General features: G+C 43.2%; 1 long non-coding RNA gene across 1 annotated transcript; it reads right to left on the bottom strand.

The window, feature by feature from the left end:
• Positions 1 to 4,403: 4,403 nt before the first annotated feature.
• On the bottom strand, positions 4,404 to 17,077 carry LOC119518841. Its single transcript, XR_005213857.1, has 5 exons — positions 16,984 to 17,077; positions 6,646 to 6,753; positions 5,933 to 6,006; positions 5,574 to 5,632; positions 4,404 to 4,654 (listed from the first exon to the last, which is right to left on the bottom strand). It is a non-coding gene; the product is annotated as an uncharacterized LOC119518841 (long non-coding RNA).
• Positions 17,078 to 23,983: the final 6,906 nt, after the last annotated feature.

A 23,983-nucleotide genomic window follows, 5' to 3' on the forward strand; every position in this document is an offset into this window, starting at 1 on the left:
TTTCAAATTTATTCTTATCAAATTGGTTCTTTTATTCTCTAATGATTTTTAAATCTATACCATATCTGCAATTTTATCTCGATTGTTCCAGAAATTTCATTCTATCCTTCTTTCTCTCTCTCTCCCTTAACCAGTCTTGCCAGTTCTATGTCTATCTTATTACTCTTTTCACAGAATCAGCATTTATATTTGTTGATTCTATCAGTTCTTTCCTTTAATTTCTGCTCTTACATTTATTATTTTCTTCCATCTACTTTCTTTTGGTTTATGCTATTAATATTTTCTAGCATCTTGAGCTAGGTACCTAGTAACTTATTCTCAATATTTATTATTTTCTACTAAATGTATCTAAGACTCAAATTTTCCTAAAAGTACCACTTTGAGTAAATCCTATAAGGTTTGATATTCTTTATATTATTTTATCCTAAATATTTCAGATTATATTCTAATTTTTCTTTGTTCATAAATTAGGTGGAAGTTATTTTGACTTCAAAAGTTCTTTATTTTCCTTTAATTTTTAAGCTTTAATTTGTAATTTTAATGCATTTGGTAACAAAATGTAGTTGCTATAACATCTATTCTTCGTATTTGTTGAGATTTGTTTTGTAGTATAGTATGTGAGTAATTTAAATAAATGTTCCATATGCTCCTAGAAATAATATATATTTTTCCATTTGGGGGAGTTTGAGTCTATATAAGACTCCCAGATTAAACTTACTAATTGTATTATTCACATATATTGCACTCTTACTAACTTTTTGAGTGTTTTATGTATCAATTAGTGAGGAAAATATGCTAAAATTCAACATTATTATGTATTTGTCAATATATCTGTGTAATTTAGTCAAGTTTTGCCTTATTTAATTTAAGTCTATGTTGCCAGGTGCATCTAGACTCAGGATTTGAATAACAATTGGCTATTTTTTTCTTTGTAATATTATTTTAAACACTCTTTATTCAATCTTTTTGCATCAATGCCTATATAATGATATTAATTCAGCTAAAGTAATTTTCTACAGTTAAGATTTCTCTATGATTTCTTTCCCTGCTCTTTGTTTCTTTGCTTAAAATATTTCTGTGTCATAATGCCTAAGGAGTGTTGAATTTTAGCAGGATATAGCTGGATTGTGTGTGTCTATTTTACTAATCTGAGATTCTTCATCTTTTAACCAGCAGACTTCATCCACTTGTAGTTTTTGTAGTTATTGATACCTTTATATATGTGTGGGTATAATTATTTTTCTTTCTACTTTCAATTTTTGACTGCTTTTCCCCCTCATTTCTTATTTTCTATTGGATTAATATATCATTTATTTTCCTACTTTCACTCTGGTGGTTAAGAGTTTAGATTTATTTTTCTACTCTATTATTGATTACCTTTATGTAAATCTTGGATTTTACATTGCCTAAAACTAATCACTGCCTCTACGTAAAATGAAACAAGCCATACAGGGAACTTACAACATTGATTTACTCCTAGAATGTGCCTTCTCTTCTCATAGTTTCCAATACGTCTCCTTCCATTTTCTCTTGGACCCACCTTACTCAGGTTTTCCCCCTCCTTTCCATAGAAGCTGCTCTTGACAGGATCATCCATAGCTTTGCTAAATCCAGTAGTCACGCCTTCATATTATTTGACCATCAAAGCATTGCACATAAATGGATCTATCCCTTCTTCTATAAATGCTTTCTTTACTTGACTTTGGGACTTTACCCTCCTTGGTTCTCCTGACTCACTGGCCCCCACATTTCAAAGTCCTTTGCCGGCTCCTGCGTATCCCCCTGATCTTGCCAGACATCTCTGTGGGCCAGTGTGCTGAGCTTTCCCAATGCCCTGTCACTAAAGATGCCTCCCTTTTAGGGTCCTGACATCAGAATGACTTCTCCTACCCCTCTCCCAGCTACATGTGCACAAGGTCTCATTTCCTGCCCTGGGTGGGCATTACAACCCAAGTCCTTGGTAAAATTCTGGATCCAGTTCTCAATTCCACCCACCATCAGTCACCACTGCGTCAGGTTGCATGCCTCTTGCTGAGTTCCTTTTTAATTTTGACATCTAGGCTATTGCCTTTATTTCTTGCGAGCTCATTTACATCTATTTTTGGTGAAGGGCATTTTATCTAGCATTTTCATCTAGGTGTTTCTAGCGGGAAGAGTGTAGTGGGAGGCATCCCCGTTCTAGCCAGTGCCTCTATTCCAGCCACAGACGACTTCTCGCAGCCCCTTGAACATGTCACTCTCTCTTCTGCTTTAGCACACCTGCTGCTGTACGTGTCCAAGCAGGGAGTGTTTCTGACCTCTCTTTCCACCCAAGTCTCCACTTAAACAATATTTCCTTAGCAAATCCTCCCTGATTCTTCAGACCATGCTCTGGAAACCCTCTCCCATAATACCAGGAATTTCCCCATCACAGCATTTGCACACATGTGGTTATTTAATTTGCATACTATTATCTCTTCAATGTGATTATTTAATTAGTATAATATTAACTCTAATTTCTAATCCTCCTGATAGATGATGGAGGCCAGGACCAAATATCCCCAGGCCCTTGTACAGAGTGGCCAAATGATAGGTGCTCAGTGAACAACTTTTGATGCAACGACACTTGGAAAGGAGGAACATGGGGTTCGGGATGTCTGGTTAACCTCTGGTCAGATGGCAAATATGTGGCAGAACTTCAACATTCTGCCTGCAGTAGCTTCTCTATACTATGTCCCAACTGGATGAGACAGAGCTCTCCAGGAGGCCCCAATCTAGCAGGAAAATTTATGTATGCATATAAAACAGAGACAGAATGGAGAAAATCCTCCCAAGGACCATCAAAGGGGCAAGAGGTGACTCCTGGATGAATGTAGTCTTCTTGGAGCGTTTGGCTTTTGATCTGGGACCTGGAGGCAAGGAATCCTACCATGTGACTTACTGCATCTTTTGGTGCTCTGTGCTGTGTAGGTGCCCCACAGGGCTCAGGAGCACTGCATCCCAGAAGAAAATAGTTACCATGACAATAACACCAGACTTATCCACATGTGCAAACCCAACCCCAAGGTTATGCAATACCCAGGGAGGAGTTTTGGCAGTAATTCTAGTGGCACTCCAGTAAGATGAATTTGGAAGCAGAAAGCAGAGTTGTATTTTAGCAAGAAAAACATCAAGCAACACTGCTGCAGATTGAGCAGGATGAAGGCTGAACCAAAGAACCTCCTCCAGGTGGAATGTCGACTCTGTAGGCTAACTGCTCTCTTTGTGCGCTAATACATTGTGTTTCTGGCACATACCTAAGATTTTTGCACATGCTATTCCTTCTGCTGCGCCATCTTTGCTTGCTGGACTCCTATTAATCGTCCAAGAATTTTCTCGAGCCTCAAGTCTTCCCAGAAGCTTTCCCTCACTTTGCAGTCCATTGTCTATGTCAGGGGCCTCTCCTCTGTGCTGGCTCCCCAGGGCTTCATCCCAGCATACTGCAGTGGCATGTTTGTGTGTGTTTTCCCCAAGACACTGTGAGCTCCTTAACAGAATGGATGCATCTGTCCTCTCTCTCTTGCTTCTGGGACAACAGTGAGCACTCAAAAAAACGTGTGTTGAATGCTGTGAGCAAAGGACTGATCCCACCAGCTGATGGGGAACTGGACGTTGCTGCAGTTTCTAACCCAGTTCCTTAACTACACCTCGGGGGTCTCTGGAGCAACGGGCAGTTGATTTCTCACAGGCAAGGAATCCTACCATGTGACTTACTTCCCTTTGCAAAAGGGGCTGCAGCAGGCACTGAGGAAGATCTCAGCAGGAGTGGCATCTACATTCTTTGCACCTGGCTGCACAGGCCACTGACACCTTCAGAGGCAGCAGCATGAAAGGTGAGTCAGGAGAGTCCCAGCCCAAGAGGAAACTCAAGGCACCAGCCCTTTACATGAGACCTGCTGGACTGCAGCACCATCCTTCTGTCCTTCCACCAAAGGGTCTCTGTCCTCATTGCTTCAGTCTGGGATGCGCTTCACCCCCCACTCCACTAACATATGGCACAGATGTGCACGCACATGTACACACACGGACACACTCACACGTTACATGCATGCTCACGCATGCAGGCCCATAGGTGTGGATTCACACTTGGCCTCTGTGAGGCACTCTCCTTCAGATTTCCACCACTTCTTCAGGGAAGTCTTCTTCATCTTTATTATACCCCCTCATATAACTGTCTATTTTTTTTGGGAAAAACATATATATATATACACACACACACACATTGAATATATATATATATACACACACACATTGATTGACATATATATATAGATATATAGATATATATATATATATATAGAGAGAGAGAGAGAGAGAGAGATCTCACTTTGTATTGATACATCAATCAATGTGATTTTCTGACAAAGGCCTATCTTTCCCTCTAGACTGTAAGCTCCATGAAGGCAGGGACCTTCTTTGTTTTTGTTTTTAGCTTCTTGTGCTTAAAGTTGTCAAATACATAGTGCATATCAATGCCTGCCACTTAGTCATCCTTCTGTTGGAACAGCACACTCCCCCACTCCTCTTCCGTTTTGTACTTTTAATAACACATGGGCCACAGTAGGGAAGGCATTCCCAACCTCAAGTCCAGGCAAATGCTGGCGACTTGGTGGAGATACTGCTTCTGAATTTCCTCCTAAAATAGATTATCAGACATATATAATCAACCTCTTTAATTTATAGTCACATCTTACTTCAGACCTCAGCTGGCGTTATCAAACTTGATTAGACAACTCAGTGTCCAGAATGAGCCAAAGGTCCTTGAATTATTTCCAAAAATAGAATCCTCCCTCTTGGAGTGTTGGTTAGCAACACATGCATGCATCCAAAGCCCAGCAGACTGTCCGATTTCCAAGTGGGGATCGCTGCCCCCTCTTACCACCCCAGGCTTCAGCACAGAGCTGGGTGCTGCAGAGGAACACAGGTTTGGGAGGGAGTGCACAGGCTCCAACCCCCACTCCAGTGCTTAGGCATTAGGGCCCAGGCACAGGGCTTTCTGCCCTGGGCTACCATCTGCTCATCTGTAAAATGGACATAAGTACTTCCCTTGGAGGAGAACATGATACAATGAATGTACCATGATCAGCAGTTTCTGTTAATGAACATGTGCTCATAAATGTGAACATTATTGTTATTATTCATCAGTGTGGTAAGTCAATGAAGGAACATTACCACTACAGCGGAGAGTTTTAAGTTATGTGGCTGTAAGTTGTATTAACATCCAACACATCCTCTCCCGCCTCTTTCCCCATCCCTGTTCACAGCACCCCCCTCTGTCACGCCAACTTTGGGCTTGGCCACGTGTCCTGATTTGGCTGATGAACGTGATCATACGTGATCATGTGTCAGTTCAAGCTGAAGCAGTAAGAGGCTCTGCATCTTTCTGCTCACCTTTCTTGAGCTCCTGCCCTCCCCCATGGGAAGAACATTTCCCGGCCAGCTGCTTACCTCTTCAGCTTGGGTCCTACGACAAGAGGACTGGAGCTACGCCCAACCAAGCCCAGCTGAGCCACAGCCAATAAGCAGACGTGGTGGAGAGAGAAAAAAAACAATACCTGTGGTTGGAAGCTGCTGGGATTTGGAGGGGTTGCTTGTGACATCATTGCAGCAGAACCTAAGGCAATAACCAACATTGAAATGAGCTCACGGGCACACACAAGGGTGATCTGAATTGTGCAATGCTCACTGAGATGGTAGGCTGTGGTGAAATGAGTTGTATGGCTTAGTACTTTTATCTCTTATGTGGTTGGAGCAGACTCTTTTCTGCAGGCAATGCCTTTGGATGAACACTGTCACCCCACTACTCAGATCCTCCTCTGAAAATCAGGGTTGTTGTTTATTGGGAAAGATATGTTGAGCTCAAACTAATCAGTGTCATGAGTGTTTTTTTTAGGGGGAACTATGAAGAACTTACATGGGAATCCGAGACTTGGATCAGGTTTCTAATATCAGAGTGAAATGTTCAGAATGAAGTAAAAGTTTCACTCCCTAAAAGGCAATTACAAAAAGAAAAAAAATGAAGTCCTAAGAAACCCTTTTAATGCCTATAATTTTCCTAGTACTTACATGCCCCATGAAAAAGAAAAATGACATTAAAATAATTTTAAAGGTTTTGGCTTAAGCCCAATGAAATAAGGAAATTCCCCTAATTAGAACCCAGTTCTCATTAAAGTGGCCCAGGTTGCGCCAAGGATGGTCTGCTGCGGGCACCTGATCAGGTGATTGGGCTCCAGCTGAGATGGATTGTGTTGAAATTAATACGGTGCCACCCGTCCCATAACAGCTCCTCCCTGGCTCTTTGCCTTGCAGGCCTCTTAAGGGCCCTCCGATGGAAACCTGCCAAATTTCATGCTAGTCTATTTGGGGTTCACTCCTGTGTATTTTCCTGACGCCGGTTCTGACCTTTTAAGATTTTTTTTTTTTTTTGTCTTTTTTTATATAGAAGTAGAGATGCTGTAGCTCATCTGTAATTCTATAATAGGCATGAGGTTTTACAGCAACAATTATATCCTTCATTTCTCATTATGCCTCACTTTTTCCCTGGTTTTAATCAGAGTTCACAGGGGTAAATGGTAAGCAGTGGAATCCTAGTGGGCAATACCTGCCAAACTGATGAAAGTATCTCACCTGTTCAGTAATAAGCTGCTGGGGTAGAAACCTGGTAATTCAGCTCCTTTGTTTTCACTTAATCCTCGAATTCCCTTCTGAGACTGTAGTTGTTTTCCCTAGAAGATGCTGTAGGAATAGGGTCGAAATATCATCACATTACTGGCCAGCTGTCAGGCAGCTGTCAAACAGTAATGATTTCCCATCACTGCCAACAGGTTCTAGATTTGAACCAGGGACCTAGGAAGGAAGTCTCCATAGCCCATTACCAAGTTATCCCCTGAGCCCTTTGCTTCCCCAACTCACACCCTTTCCAATAAAATTCAACTTTTGCATTGAATCCATCAGCATGCCTACAAATCCCTGAAGGGTGAAATTAATTTGAACTACAGTGTTGGACAAACAAGCTCAGAAGTGAGTTCTTTGGAAACAGAAGCCAATATTTCAGACATTGATCCACTTTGAGAGAATGGCTTTGGTTTCCCTCTTGGAGCTTGGAGTGGGAGGCAGTATAAATAAATAACTTGTTTTCATTTTGTTACATGGTAAATCTTAAGAATTCTCAATTCTAATTTTTTTATGACTTTAGGTGGATAAACCCTGTATGTGGTTATCTGAGAGTATTAGAGATTAAAAGCTGAATTTCTCTGGAGAATCTTTCTTCTTCTGACCAGTTTACATAGGAGTTTGGGGATGGTTGTATTAGGAAAGCATAGAGTCAAAGCATTGCAAACCCTTCCCCCATCCCTTTTTTTTTAGTTTTTTTTTTTTTTTTTTTTTCTCTCGACCATGAACCCACTGCCAGTAGCAGCAGCTTCCTGTGGTAGGAAATAGCTTATCTCATACTTTCTATCCCAGCAACATCTGCATAGTTCAAGCCTATGGGAAGCCCAAAATATTTTCTTAAACTTTGATAATATTTGTTGTGAACCAGCCCAGAAAACAACCTAGATACTGCGTGAAGCTAAACTGAGCACGTTCTCTTCACTTGAAGGAAGGGGGCGTGGTGGCGAGTGAGGGAAACCATTTATTCCCGTCACGAGTCAACGATTGAGTATCTGAGCCCTTCTGACCTGTCCCAGATTTCCTGAGTCTTTACATACACAGCAGATATGCACGTGTTCATCTAGAACTTAAAGTATCTGTGCTTTATTTAGAATGCGCTTCAGACTTGAATTGAAGGGATGGACACAGGTGAAGGGTGGAGTCGGGAAAATATTCCAAAGAGATACAAGTCAACAAAGATACACTCTTTAAGTGTCAAAAGTTAGAAAGACCTCTTTATGTATTCATCCATTAAACAAATCTATATTTACTATTTTCTCTGTGGAGAGGGTACATTCTATCGTCAAAGGCCCGGGTTCAAATCCTGGCTTTCCGTTGCTAACCGTGTGGCCCTAGGACAGTTACTAAAGTTTTCTGACTCTCTCCTTCCTCATTTGTGAAACGGGGGATCATAATGCCTTCATTTATTGTTGTTGACTGAATTCAGTGAGATATGTAATGGCCCCACCATGATAATTACCATATGATAGGGGCTCAAATGGTTTTTGCTGTATCACTAGTATAGATATCATAATCCTTATTGTCATCACATACAGACTTATTTATGCATGACGTAGCCTTCTGGGTTGTGGGAACCTCCGCAGGTGGACAGTCAAGATGCGTGCTTTTAACTGCACGTATCTCTGATTTTCTGCTTGAGAGCATTCTCTGGTCCCTTCAAGGCATGTCAGAAGTGCCAGGGACTTAACACACTGAGATAAATCCTCCCAGCTTCCTTGAGCTCTGAGTGGTATATCTCTGCCATTTGTTACACACAGTCTCACACATGTGTCCCTTGGGATTGAGCCCCAGTCGTCCACATTAGTAACTTCCACATTCATGCACTCTAATTTTGCTCTCTTGCCCCTTGATCAAACTTACCCATTTCCTTGTCAGTGCATTTTGAGGCACTTCCCAAACAAACCACCTGCACGCAAATCCTTGTCTACCAGTCTGCTCTTGGCGAAACCCAGCCTATGATACCTTTATTAAATGTGGACCTCTCCTTAATCTCTCAACCTGGAGTTGCCATATGAGAATCCACTGAGTTATCACTGACATTTCAGAGTGCCTGACCTTGTGATGTAGGCCCGTATTTGAAATCACTTTGTTTGCTCTGTACCATGCATCTTAATAAACCTGACTTATCTTTCTGTCCATAGAGGCTATCTCTTGTTCCTCAAGTCTGCTACTCTGGAGGATGTGTGACTACCTCTTAGATGTGCACATACCATTGGCATCCAAAAATGCACTTAATATACAAAACCCATTCTATATTTTAAGTCAGACCATCCCAAACGAGCTTTCAAACTCGGTGAAAACCCAAACCATTTGGCATGGAATGGCAGCAGGGACTTCATTTTATTAATAGATGTATCAACCTTTTGATTGGACCCCCTTTTTATTTATATAGCATATAGGGAATACAAACAACTCTCCAAATATTTTTCTCTTGCATAAGCCTAGGCAGAAGAAACAAAATAATGACCCAGAAAAAGTCATTGAATGAAGTTAATCAGGTTCATAATTTAAGATGAGTGCATTTAATGACGCATGAGTTGGAAATATTTGACTCACCAAGACTGACACTTTCTCTAGTGCCATTGCTACAGAAATGCATTTTCAATGACCTCACAGTTTTTCTCTTAAAATAATTATTGCTCTTTGCATGTATAATCATGATCTGGGCAATTAGAACACAGGTGCAGTTTTCACCTTGGCCCCTTTCCTCCAGGTTAGGGAGCTCAACCAAGGCAACAGTTGGGCTAAACTGATGCTCAGAAATAGCACATTGACACAGTGCCTTTATTTTACTTCACAATGAGGGAAAAAAGTCATCTGGGATTTGTGGTCAGGAGACCTGGCTTTGTGAGATAATTCTGCTGTAATGTGGCTTGGACAAGTCATGTAGCCTCTGTCACCTAAGCTTCATCAACAGGGAGTAAGACTGATTGCATAGAACTGTTGTGAGTTTCAACGAGATAAAGTGGGTACAATCACTTTGCAAACAGTGTACACACTAGATTGAAGTCAGTTAATATTTTTGTTTTCTCAGTCAATCTTTACAGTCGCTCTATGAGCTGGGAAGGCCAGATTAGTTTTTCCTTTTTACAGATGAGAAACTGGGAATCACAAAGGTTAATTCACTTTGATTAGTAAATATCAGAGGTCAGACTATCATCCCAGGTCCTCCAATTCTGAGTTGAATCTTTTTTTTTTTTCCTTTAAAAGAGTCATTTTAGAGCTTTCCTGGGCATTGGAATAATCTGCCAATCTTGGTAAAAAATGTGGATTTTTTTTTTCCTACCCCAAAAATACTGATTGGGTCTGAAATTGGATCTAGGAATCTGCATTTTTAATTAGCACCTCAGGTAACTTTGATGCAGGAAGTCCATGGATCATATTTTCAGAACACTAAGCTACTACAACACGTTGTCTACCAGAATTAAATTCAATGAGAACAATATTTTGGAATTAAAGGACTTCCTATTTTCTTGTATGAGTGAATTTGGATAATTATTATTAATGATAACAATAATAGCATTACTTGAGTCCTTAATAAGTACCAGCCACTATGCTAAGTGTTTTATGTACATTATCTAAGAAGATCCTTATAAAACCCAGGTGCTCCCTGGAGTTGTGCAACCCTATGAAGTAAGTACTATTACCCTCCCCATATTACAGGTGAGGTACCTGATTTAGAGAGGATAAATAAACTTCCAATGGTTCTATATCTAATAATAGCAAAGAAAGGGCTTGCACTGAAGATTAACTCCAAACCCATGCAATTAGTCACTCCATTCTATGGGGAGCAAAGAAACGAGGAAGGGGAAAGAATTCTGTAGGTTTAGTATCTAATTCTGACAAAGTCACAAGAAGATTGAACAAATTCAAAGAGAGCCATAGTGTGACCTTACGAACCTTCTATTATCTGGATTATTCTGATATTGACCCATTCATTGTCAGAGACCAACTCTGTGATATCTGATCCCAGGAGTAGAGTGGTGCATTAGTTATCTATTGCTGAGTAACAAGTTACCCCAAACATAGCAGTTTAAAACAACAAACATATATTATCTCACTCAGCTTCTGAGGGTCAGGAATTCATGAGTGGCTTAGCTAGGTGGTTCTGGCTCAGGGTATCTCAAAAGGTTGTAGTCAAGTTGTGGGCTGTGGATACAGTCTCCTGAAGGCTTGACTATGAATGGGGAAACTGCTTCCAGTATGACTCACTCACATGGCTGTTGACAGAAGGCAGTGTTCCTTGCCACAAGAGCCTCTTCCAGGCCAGCTTGAATGTCTCATGACATGGGAACTGGATTTCTCCAGAGAAAGTGACCTGAGAGAGAGGCCAAGATGGAAGCCACAATGTTTTTTGTGGCCTGGTCTTTGAAGATACCTACCGTACCTTCTGCTTCGTTTTTTAATCAGAAGTGAATCCCTAAGTCTGGTCCACAATCAAAGGAGGAGGACTAGGCTCCACTGCTTGAAGGGATGAATGTCAATGAATATGTGAACGAACTTCCAAAACCTCCAGTAGGACAGCCTGAGACTTCTTTATGATCCCTCCCTGTCCTATTGTGCCAAGTCATTTGTCCTCTGTTCTTTAGCTCTAAATATGTTAACTTCAATCCAACCATGCATCCATCCATCCATCCATCCATCCATCCATCCTTTCATCCATTCATCCATCAGTCCATCCATCCATCCATATATCCATCCAAACATTCATTGAACTCCTTCTAAATTCCAGACACTTTGAGGAGTATGAAAATAGCCACACCCAGCCCTTAGGAAACTTAACATTTAGTGAAAGTGAGTGTGATTAATACAAGGACACAGTTAAAAATCATACAAGATGATCTCTATGAAATATTTTAAGCAAGGGGTAGATTAAATGTACGGGACTCGGGGAGGATGAGATTGCTTCTAACTTGAACAGTGGGACGAGGATCTTGGAAACTGTGAAAGCTTTCACTCTTGACAAAGTTGGAGATGGCAGCGATGAATTCATTAACAGATAGGGCCGCATTCTGGGCATACCAAACTTCACAGAGGTGGAATGGAAGTTAAGCTCTTACTGTTCTTGTTAGAGCAGGCATCAAACAGATCTAGAACTGAATCCATGTTCTACACTTTACTTTGCCCTTGGGCATGTTGCTAAAGCTGTGGTAGCTTCAGTTTCCTTTTCTGTAAAAATGGGGACAGTCCTTGCACCTACTCACCTCAAAACCTCGGTCTCAGGATTTCCTTGAGCAACACCATGGGAAGTTTTTAGCTCAGTGTCTGGAACATAGCAAGTCCTCAGAAAACAGAGCAGCTCATATATTCTTTGTGCCTCTATTACCAAGTCTCAAGGGAAGATCTGAGACCCCTATCTATTTACCTGAAATCTTGGCTTGATTCCATGTTTAAAAATAAACAACCAAACCAAAGAAAAACAACAAACTTTTTTTTTAATTAAGTAAGGGGCACAGAGCACAAATTTACTGTGAATGGGCAAAATACAAAACATAAAGGAGCCAAAAACCCCAAAATAATGGGGCTTGCAATGCTGATGTATTTTCTCTAATACTGTGGGGTTGACCTAAAAGCACATAGTGAACATGTATGTGTGTGTATGTAAGTATTCCTAGACGACATTTGAAATGGCTTGACAGCATTCAATGACATGAATGGACCCCAAGCTTGTTAGTTTTTCTCAGGGAGGTGCTTGCTCTCTAGGGCTGCCAAAGCCAAAAGGTAATTTCAGGAGATTTCAAACATTTTTTGTTGTGTAAATCCAAAATGCACAACCTTATCAGCACAAAAGAGTTGAGCTCATTTTATATTTAAAAATCCTTGTAGCTGAATATAAACCTGAACTCACTTTCTCTTGTCTAATGTTTGTTACTAACTGATTGAAAATTTCCTCTACCTTTCCAGGGTAAAGAAGTTCCCTTGGAAGGGCTTCTTGATGATCTGTGGAACATTTTAGGTCCTGAGGACTCACCAGTAACCGCAAGCCCTTGTTGCCTGTGACCCTTTGCAAAGGGAGAAGAACCAACTTCCACGCCTCGGGAGCTTAGGGGAAAGTCATTGGTGGAAGATGCTCAGTGCACCATGTATAGATCTTTGGAATCCCACATAAGGCAAACTTTTCTGGATGTTGTTTTGCCATTTGCTCCTTTTGTAGTAAAAGTCTTAGTAGCCTGTTCCCCCATTAGTTCACGAGTAACCCCTGCATGCTTCTCCAGGCCCCAGCAACCAGATCACGTGGAATTGGATTTGGCAAATGGAGACAAACCTCATGCAGAGACTCTCAGTGCTGTTTGGTGGTTGTCAACCTCTACCTCCAGAGATGGGGTGAATTTCTCTCTCCTCTGAGCAACTCATGTCTTTCTTGATTATAGCATTTAGCACTTCAGTATTACTACAATTAGTGATAATCTTGTCTGTCTCTCTGTCCTATCCATAGGTCTTCACCCAGACCCTTATTTGTCTGTGAAACTGGATTGGCTTCGACTGGAGTAGGTGGTAAAGGAAGATGGTGTCAAGAGACTAGACCCAAGATCTAAGATGGCAGAACCAGTTAAAGGAAAGAAAGAATGGGAGGAGAGTGTGGGAGAAGGGACAGGAGACAGGGAGAGAGGGAGAGAAGTCTTTACATTTTATGGTCCTTCTATGTTGAATCTCATTGATACAACCTTCCCCCAGTCATGGTCCCATCATCCAGTTTATTTTTTCATTATACTTAACACATTTACAATTGTGTTCAGTTGCTCATGTGTTAGTTGCCTGCTCCTTCCATGAATAAGTGAGCCCATAAGGGTGGGATATTGACCTAGTCTAGTAGCTTCTCAAGGGATATTTGTTGAATGACTGACCACCTCGATGAATGGACACGTGAATGGTTAGCTCTAAATTTTCCTTCACAGCAGAATTGGACCCTTCTTGCAAGGCCTCTCTGAAGAGGTTGGTCAGAAGCAGGGACTGACCCGAGATGTCCTGGTCCTGTTGGCTGAGTGGAACTACCCTGACCTCAGATATTATCCTCAGGACTGACCGAACAGCACCCCCACTGACCCTGGGCTCTATCGTCAGGGGAAGTGACCCCCTGGGCCTCCTGTGTTCCAAATCTCTATCGTGGTGAGGAAAGGAACCAGTTAGTGGCTGATAATCCCTCTGGATAGTTAAAATGAAATGGAAATAATGGAAAATCTGACCCATCATTGTTTCTAGGTTCAAGCATTTCTAGCTGAAGTTCATAATGCTGCCTTGGAGAAATGTGTCCAGTTTTTATCTTTAGGATAACAGTTAAAATAGAAACTAAGCACATTATCTATTCCTTGACTGGCCAAAATAGTTTCTATGGGGAAATGTATTCCCAAATTCCAAACAACCCACTGGTCAATTTTTGGAACTGATTTGGTGGAATGTTGAGGACAGTTTGTCCTCATTATTGTACTTTACGTTTTATTTTTTAACATTGGCCATGCAGTCAATTAACCTTCCCTGTTAGGATTTGGTCCTCACCCAGAGCTCCCCCCTTCCTTAGGGCCCACCTTTCATCTCTAGCTTCAGCTGCGCTCTAAGTTTTTGTTCATGCACATGCCAGGGTGTGGACACTCAAAGTAGATGTCTACTTAAAAGTTCCCAGTTTGAGTGACATCTCCGCTAAAAACCCTACTAACCTCTGGAAATCTGAGCAAAATATCTATTTATTTATACATTGCCTGATTTTTGTTTTTTTTTGCATGTGAATATGTGTGTCTGCAGCATGTTGTAGCTCTCTGAGCAGAGGGTGCAAGTCAATGAGAGATTTGCAGCTTAGAAAGTTGAATGCTTTAAAAGTGAAATAATAATAATAGCAATAATAATAAAGAACCAGCTATCTTCTCCCCCTACAACAGGGTTGCCTATGCAATTATGAGTGGTTACAATTTGATTTTCCAAGCATGCTGCAAATGGGCCTGAATTGGACTCGATTTCCCGTCATAATTGCTTTCTGCATGAAGAGGTCTTTTCCAGAACTGTCCGCTGCTGCTGTTTTAATGGGAAGCCTGTCTATTTGTATGTTAATAGTTTCCTCCAGGTTATTGGGCTTGTTGATGGAAAAGCCCAAATCAGATGCTTCACGATTTCTGAGGTTTACTATTAATCTCTGATGCTTTGTGCCAACACGAAGCCATTTTAGCCTCCTCTGCTCCAAATCCTCTTGATGAAAGCATAGGGAATGACAACTCATTTCCTTTTGTGAAGCACAGTTGTGCCAATATGTGCCCAACTTGCCCGCTCAGTGGCGCCCAGGACTCCACACACAGGTGGGTTCACTAGGGAGAGGGCACTTCCAGGTTCTCTAACCACTCGGATCCCAAGCAGCCAGCGCTCCTGTCCGCAGGCCTTGCCGCGTCAAGTCACCTGTATCAGGTGCGTGGGTCATGGTGTGCAGGGCATGGCTTTGTAGCAATCCCAAAGCACGATGTACTCAAGGGTGCAGCCAAGAACTCAGTGTGAGAAGTGCAACAAGGCCAGCGTTTGAATTCAGGCTCCACCAGGTAGTAGCTGAGAAACATGCAGCCAGTTGTAACCTTTCTGATTTTATTTTTTCTCATGGTTAAAAAAAAAAAAATGGGGGCAATCACCCTCTTGCACTGTTTCTCTCTCACTTACTGTGAGGATTAATAATAGTATATCCTTGAAAACTAATGACCAGCCAAGAATAGCTCTCTAATACACGACTGTTAAAACTCAGAAACTCAGAATCTAGTCTTCATAGCTCACCCACCCACTGCTTTGTCTGAAGGGCAGGGGTTTCTCTGCCTTGCTTTCTATTACTTCTCAGTGACTTGAACAGTGTCTGGCACATAGTAGGTGCTTCATAAACAGCTATACAACAAATGACTAAATGGATTCAGTCATCAAATGTTTACTGAGCATCTGCTGTGTACCTGGGCCAGGCATCTGGAATTTGGGAATGAAAATAAGTTACCTTTATCCCTGAGTGCTCTTGAGCTTTGAGGGGTAGGAAGGTGGTTTCAGCAGGGAACAGACATATTAATAAGTAATTATATGCACAGGTCCTTTAAAGATATGGCCTGAGAAGCAGCTGAATCAGAAGCCTCTGGAGCAAGTGCTAAAAATACAGATCCTTCAACCCCAGTCGACTTATTGAATCAAAATGTCTGGAAGTGGCCCTGGGAATCCTCATTTTTACCAAGCATCCCAGAGAATTCTAAATTGTATTCCTACATCAGACATGCACGTTAAAGGCTACATTTGAGAATCTGCAGAAGTCTAGGAAATTGCCAAAATCCTGATCAAGTGGAATCAGGGAAGACTCCTCCAAGGTAGTGGTGCCGGAACTAAGGTTTGAAGGATGAGGAGAGATTGCCAGGTGAAGAAGGACATAAGGACACACTGTCCAAGGGAAAGGCACAGAGATGACATCACATCAGACAGTTCCAGAAACAATGAGCAGAGAGAATCTGAACAAGGTGGAGAGACAGAGTCCAGAGTAAGGAATTTGTACTTTATAAAGCACATTTGTAAGCAGATGAATAACATTACCAGATTTGTGTTTTATAAGTAACGATCAAATGGATTAATTCAAATATATTTAGAAGACCAAACTGATGGAATTTGCAAATGGATTTAGGGTTGAGTGCAATTTAGCAAATGCATCCTAGGAGCATATAAAGATCCCTTAACAGAACCTGTGAACCTAAAGGATACTGAAAAATAAATGGATATTTAAACTGAAGATGATCTGTAAACCAACCTGAGAAAGAAACTGAGGCAGAAACAAAAGTAAATAACCACGAGTTTGTGAAAAGATTAAAAAAATAAAGTATTAGTCACACTTTTAGATTCCTTTCTTTCCATACTGCCTCTGAGTCCAACTCCCTACCCAACCCGGCATATTTTTCCTGAATTAAACACCAGGACTCATCATCTGCTTGGCACGGGCCTGAGAGGGGCAGGATTTGGAAAACTGTAGAAAGAGTTAAGGGTCTAGGGTTTGCCAGTCATAGCTGTGTGACTTTGGCCACATTCTAGAACCTTCCAAAGTCTTAGTTTCATCATGTACTAGGTGTGGATAATATTATCTCCCAGGGCTATTCCAAGGGTTGACTGACATAAAGCATATAAAGTGCTCGGGGCATAGTGAGTGCTTGGTGAAAGAGACATAAAGAATGGTGATGGTGGCAGTGACAAAAATCATCATCATGATAATTTCTTTACTGCCTAGGGAGCAGAACCCAGAGGATTCCTGGACTACACTTTCAACAGGAAGAATTTTGTCCTGGAAATAGCCGAAACTGGGAGGCTCACCCCGAAAGCGGCGTGTAGAGTCCAGCTCACTTTGGTCACGACTCATTTGAGAAGGCACAGGCTCGTGGCCCTGGTGACTCAGCTCATGTCTTCCCCTCACGGTGCCCAGGAAGCAGGTGCATCTGTCTGCGGCCTCTCCTGGGACATCGTCTGGCTCCCATTGGCTGCTGCCCATCAGCCAGGGAGGGGCCAGTGCCACCCCCGGGTACTGGGAAGTTCCCAGGAGGAGCTGGGGGCCCGGGGCGAGGGCGGGCATTGGGACACAGCCTCCAAGGAAGAGGTGAGCCTGTCGTGACAGAGCCCCCACATCAGCGCTGACTCACCCTCTGCACGGCTGCAGCCACCCTCGCCTCCTCTCTGGTCCCAGCCGCCCCTCCATGCCCATTTCTGGGAAGGCATTAGGCAATGGATTGCCCGGGACCCAGTGTGGCAACGGCAGCCTGGGAAGGGTTAAATGAATAGCCAGGGCTGTGAAGCAATGTCTTGGCCCGCAGAAGCAATAATAAGTAAGCATTTGCTGTATACAGAGCCTTGAATAGGGTTGGGATTGAGGCTGACCAAGATGTACTAGTTTTAAAACGGATAATCCTGTATCCCAGGATACACCACAGTCCTGAGCAAAGGGGAACAACTGGTCATCCTGAAGAGAGAAGAGCAGAAGTCAGGGTTCTGGGTCCCAGAGTTGGTGGCAGGGGGACCTCATGAAGCCTGATATTTATATTGCTAAGGGCTTAATGTGCGCCTGGCACACCACATGCCATGTGCTCCCTTATTTACTCCTTATGACCATCCCACCAGGCAGGCACAATCGTTAAACCACTGCACCCATGAGTAAACTGAGCCACAGAAAGGGAGAGCAAATGCCAAGGCCGTGGGGGGAGTGAGAGCTGGTATCAGGGCCTGCACTCTTCTGAATTCACAGCATTTATTGTGCAGATCTATACAAGGACACACACACACACACAAAGACAAACACACACACACACACAGATGTACACATAGACAAAGCTGCAAACACATGCACAAAGACAAACACACATCGGCACAAACAGGCGCACACACAGAGACACACACGGATACACGCACAAAGACATGCAGACACACACACACACACACCACAGACAAAGACACAAACACACACATCGAGGTCCCTTGTGGCAGTGTTGCAGGAATCTCATTTCAAGGAAGCCCATCCAGCAGTAAGAATAACTACAAAGGAATGGGGATCTTTGCATTGTCTCCAGGACACTGGAGGGGACTGGACTCATCAGCACTTCTCCTTAAAATGTCCCTCTGTCCGCTCCTTGGACCCCAAACCCAGAGCTACTCCAGAGCCCTTTGCTTTCCCAACTCACAAAGCCTTCTTTTCTTTCTCTTCCTCCTTCTCTTTTTCCCTCCCTTTTCCTTTTAAAAACATCCTTCACTCCCCCCCCTTTCCCCTCTCTCCCTCAAACAGAGGCTTGTCCTAGCACCCACCTAGCCGGCCACAGCCCTTCCTTCCCTGCCTCCCCGGAGCCCCTCCAGGCCCCTTTGCGGAGCGTCACACCGTCCAGACCCCAGGCTGGAGGAGACAGAGCTTCTCTCAAGTGCAGAGGCCCAGAGAAGCTGACCGACCAGGGTAAGAGCCCCTCGAGGATGAGGGGTGAAGACTAGGGATCTCTCCCCACCTGGGGCCTCGGCCACAGCCTCTACAACGAGCCCTGTCAGGGCACCCTGGAGCCCAGGAAACCCCATCAGCCCCGTCTCTGTGCCTCCATCCACACCCGCTCCCTCTCTCCTGGTCGTGCTGTTACTTCTGGTGTCTGACTTTCTGTAGAATCTTTCAAAGGAGTATTTCGCTCACTTTGTTTACACACTGCTCAATTCCGGCTCGCCCCTGGGACGGGGCTTTCAAGCCTGGCCATGCATCCGACCTCTTAGGGTCCCTGCCCTGACAGTTGACCCAGTCTGCAGTCGTCCTCCCCCGTGGGTCTTCCCTGGGACTCAAAACCATGTCCAGGATCCTTGAGACGACGCATTAGGAAATAAACTCAGTAATATCTTGCCTTGAAAAATATTGATTGAACACCTCCTGGAAGCCAGATATCATTCAAATTGCTGGGGTTACAAAGATTTATAGAAAGTGGTCTCAGCCTCTAATGGGTTGAATTGTGCACCATCCCACTAAAAAGATATGTTGCCACCCTAACCCTCAGTGCCCAGAATGTCACCTTATTTGGAAATAGGGTCACTGCAGTTGTAATTAGTTACGATGAGGCTATTCTGGAGTGGGGTGGGCCCTTGAATAAACATGGCCTTTGTCCTTATGAGAAGAGAAGAGACACAGTGACACACACGTGGGCGAGCAGGCCACGTGACCTCAGAGGCAGACTGCAGCTGTGTCTCTGGAAGCCAAGCAACGCCAAGGGTTGCCAGCAAACACTGGAAGCTAGAAGATGCAAGGAAGGGTTCTCCCCTCCAGGATTCAACAACGGCCCCACCCACACCTTGATTATGAACTTCTGGCCCTCAGAACTGTGAGAGAATAAATTCCTGTTATTCTCAGCCCCCCCCCCCCAGTTTGCCGTAATTTGTTACAGCAGCCACAGGAACCTAAGACCCAGCCCTTGGGTAGACACTAAGGAGGTGGAGAAGTGGGAGTATAAGCAACAAGGAGAACACATGAGGGTTCAGTGTGATGGCAGATGCCGAGGATCACGGGATCATGGACCCATAGGAGGGGGTGCTGGGAAGTCAGGGAATGTTCATGGTGTACAAGAGCCAGCAAGATGGGTCAGGAATGATGAGGTCATGGGCTGCCGCCCACAGAGACGGAGTTGTGCTAATGCTTAGAGGGATTTGCCATTCCTTTAAGCAACACATTCTATCCTCCATTTCTCTGAGCCAGCACTGTGCTGGATTTGGGGCCCACAAGTAGTGGATGAAACAGATAGGAGAACACAGATTTGGGAGATGTAATTGCACATGCCATCACTACTATCACCGAGGGGTTCAGTGTGTTATGGAACCATAAAACAGAAGACTTAATGGTTCTGGGGGACCTAAGAGGGTCTCCCCGAGGAATTGGGGCCACAGCTGGAGAGGTGCACTGGGGCCAACATGGGAAGAGTTGGACTTTATTCCCCTTAGACGCTGAGGAACTAAAGGCGGTAGTAGATGCTACTGTCACAATTCTTGGAAAGTTTCTGCCTTCACAGTTTTTGGAAAGACAACAAAAATGTAAATGTTAAATGTTCAGGGTTAAAGGGTAGCTTTCCAAACATTTTCTTTAAAAAAGCATGAATCAGCAATTTCTCCATGAAAAACAATGGAGGAATTATAATCGTCATTAAATCTTTAGTTAATACATGCCAAATACTGGGCCAATCCCAGATGATGGGAAGGAGAGCACTAGGGACATGGCCCCTGTCCTCACAGCTTACATCCTAACAGGGCAGATAGTTATTGATGGATCAAATCATATTTCGTTACCTAATTTAAATTATGGTGACTATCATGAAAGAGGCTTTGAACAACTAGGACATTGTTCAACACAAACCTCAGCCTTTGGCAAGAGGACCCAGAGAAAGGCTTTGGGGAAGCAACATTTCAGCTCAAATCTGAAGGTTGAGAAGGCATGGGCCAGGTGGAGGGGCAGGAGTGCTGCAGGTAAATTGAGGTGACCACCCAAGAAGAGCCTAGAGGTTCAAGGACATTCTCCACTCTCCTCTTTGTCTTCTTTTCTCCCTCTCTCCTGCTCTCTTTTTAAAGAGAAAATCATAAATCAACACGTAGTTGTAAGGAATAATACAAAGGCATCCCACCTGCTCATCATCCACCCCCCCCAATGGTAACATTTTGTGTAATTATAGTACAATATCATACCCAGGAGACTGATACTGGTACAATTCTCCCAACTTTTATAAGGAAAAAACCCCACATGAATAAATAATGAAACTATCACTTTATTCAAGTAGCTATGTATCAATGGCATCTAGTTAAATATAACTAAGCATGTATGTATATACATGTGCAGACACACACACACATAAACATATATAATCTATAAAACATAATTAGATTTACCCAGCTCAAATGTAGTAATTTTATATTATTATATAACGAAAAGAGACCTCTCTCTCTCTAGGGAAAAAGCAAGTCTAGCTTTAAATGGGGACATATTTGAAATAGGACATTAAATTATAAGTATTTGGGAGTGGAATATTGTAATAATTATGTTCAACAGCTTCCTTATTTCTGAGAAGACAGGGGATAGGAGTGTTTTCCTTTCTCATTGAAGCCCAGTTTGGCTCTGAAATGGAGTCACCATTTTATAACTAGTCCACATCAGCCCTCCACTATCATTCTATTAGTGTCTTGTTTCCCTCAGGATTTTTGAAATAGATTTCAAGGAAGTGGAAGTCAATTCAATGCCTTTTCTTTCACACTGATACATTTTGCCTCTTGCTGAAGGTTCAGATTCCAAGTAAAGATTCTGCCTATTACACGGTTAGTCCCATTTTGTTTCTCTGGTAGAAGAGAAAGATCGAAAAAGAGGAAGCTAAATAGAAAAAGTGAACTGATACACCGGAAAGCCACGGAAATGTTTATAAGCACCAGATTAAGAGTGACTTTTTATAATGCATAGACAATGCTCAAAGACAATCTAACAATAGCAATAGTTTTGAGGCATTAGTCACCAGGCTAGGTCCTTTAAAAATAACTTGACAAAAATCCACAATAAAACTATAAGTTATGTGTTAGCATATCCACTTTCCAGATGGGAAAACTGAGTTTCAGAGGGATAATGGAAGTTGCCAAAAGTACAAGCAGAGAGTAAGAAAAAGAACTGGAAATTCATATTCAAGTCAACCAAACTCAAAATCTTATGACCTTTCCACTGTATCACTATACTGATTCTTAGCTGATTTTTTAGATAAAGCATTACTGAGAACAAAAGCAAAAAGATCACGAGGTGATCGGAGCTAAAATCTAAGATCTCAAAGTTTATGTCAAAACCAACTGATGAGACTGACTCAGAACTGGGACCTTTTGGTAACTTTTGATCCTCAGATGTGAACTATGGATTCTTTGCATTTCTCAGGCGGTCAAAAGCCCCACGGACTTTAGCATAAAAATCTTAATCTCAGCTGCCTTGGGTGGCAAAGTGTTTGGGAACAGCCCTAACATGCCCACATTCAGCCTTCTATGGAACAGCTACACTCCCAACCACTCCATTTTTCTCTCAAGGAAGTTCATCTTGAAGGCTTTTCCCTCCCTTGCTACCATTTACCATTTATTGAATCTGACCAGGACCCCTGACGTATGCTTTACCTAAATTTACTCAATCATTCTGTGTAACAACCTGCGGTCGCGTCTATTGCGTCGGGGGGCGGCCGGTTGCTGAACCCTCGGCTCTCGGCGTTGCTAGGAGGGTACCAGTGGCGGGGGCTCTTTCCCGGAGGCGAGGGCGAGGCGGGGGACTTGGCCAGGTCCCCGGCGGTGGCGTGCAAGGTGTGGAGGGCGGCGAGAGGAAAACAGGCGGGACGCTTTCTTCAGGGGGGTAAAACCAAGAGCATTTATTTAGGGGTGGGCACAAGTTATATAGGCTGGCTTAGAGGGCGGGGTTGGTGTAGGGGTGAAAGGGCCTTAAATGGTAATGCTGAGGGGATAAAGGCTAGGATTGGTTCTGAGAAGACGCGGAAGCTGTTTGCCGCGGGCGGGAGTTGCTCTGGCAACGGTGCATGCGCACTGGCGGTGGGGGAAGTTGCTCTTGCAACGGGGAGTGTGCGGGCAGGATAAGGGGGGCGGTTTTCTCCGGCAAGCTTCCTCCAATGGTTGTATTTTGGGTGAGGAAATGGGGCCTGCCTCCGGCCTCACTTTCTCAGGCCCGGGGGGCTGTGGAGGGCGCTACCGCCCGTGCCCACCACCCTCCCCAGGGGCTGATCAGGTCCCCCGGCCCAGGCCCGCCAAGTCGAAGCACGTAATCAGTATCCCGCAACAACCCTTTGATGTAAGCGCTAAAATTAGCCCATTTGCAGATGCGAAAACTGAGACTCAGAATGGTGAAGGAACTGGCCTACAGTCGGTAAGAACTGCAGAGCTGGGACTCCAGGCCAGAGCCACAGGCTAATGAAGACGCAAAAGCTGAGCATGGTGGAAGGACCCCCCACCCCCACCCCACCCAAACGACATCTGCTTTTCTAGAGAAAGTGCCCCCAGACCAGACCTTCTTCATCTCTTTCTGGCTGGACAGCTCTCAAGCAGCTTCCTCGGCAGCCTCCCCCTCAAAGGAAAGCCAGCTCTAGGCCTCGCTTCATGTCTAGCCCAAGGACGTGAGCTGCGGTAACCTCAAGGACATATATAAAAAAGCACCCACTGCCACCATACAGATACTAAGGAATAATCAAAACAACCTTTAAACTACTTGTTAGAACATTGTTAAATTACAGCTCATCCATACAATGAAGTTATTTGCAACCACGAAAACTAAGTGGTCAGAAAATTGAAAATTACAGTTGTGAGATGGCAAATGGGAAAGGGAACAGGGTATTAAACTACATAAATTCTTTGGTTCAGGTTTTTCCTGACTGGGATCTGTCTCTACACATGCACGTACATGGAATACAACGTGTGAGGAATGACTCCTGGTGGCTTTTTTTTTGTGTGTGTAGTGTGCTTACGGATGTTTAGAAGTGTCTTCTTAATTTTTGATATTTCTTGTTATCTATGCTATGATTATATTTATTTTATAACCATAAGGGGTTCCAAAGAGTTTCATTTGATATTCACACATTGTTTGTAAACGGGGTCCAACCCTTTCTGAAATATGCATGAAATGCATCAAGGAGCATAAGAATGTTCATAAACTCTGACTTGGTGATTTTCATTTTAAGGATTTTTTTTTTTTTTTTTTAAGCCAGATGCATGAAGATGTTCATTACACTATGTTTTATTCGGGAAACTAATCTGAAGCAAACTAGTGTATGACCATAGTAATCTGATTTCAGGAACACTGCAA

The sequence above is a fragment of the Choloepus didactylus genome, chromosome 22 (assembly GCF_015220235.1).
Source record: "Choloepus didactylus isolate mChoDid1 chromosome 22, mChoDid1.pri, whole genome shotgun sequence".
NCBI lineage: Eukaryota > Metazoa > Chordata > Mammalia > Pilosa > Megalonychidae > Choloepus > Choloepus didactylus.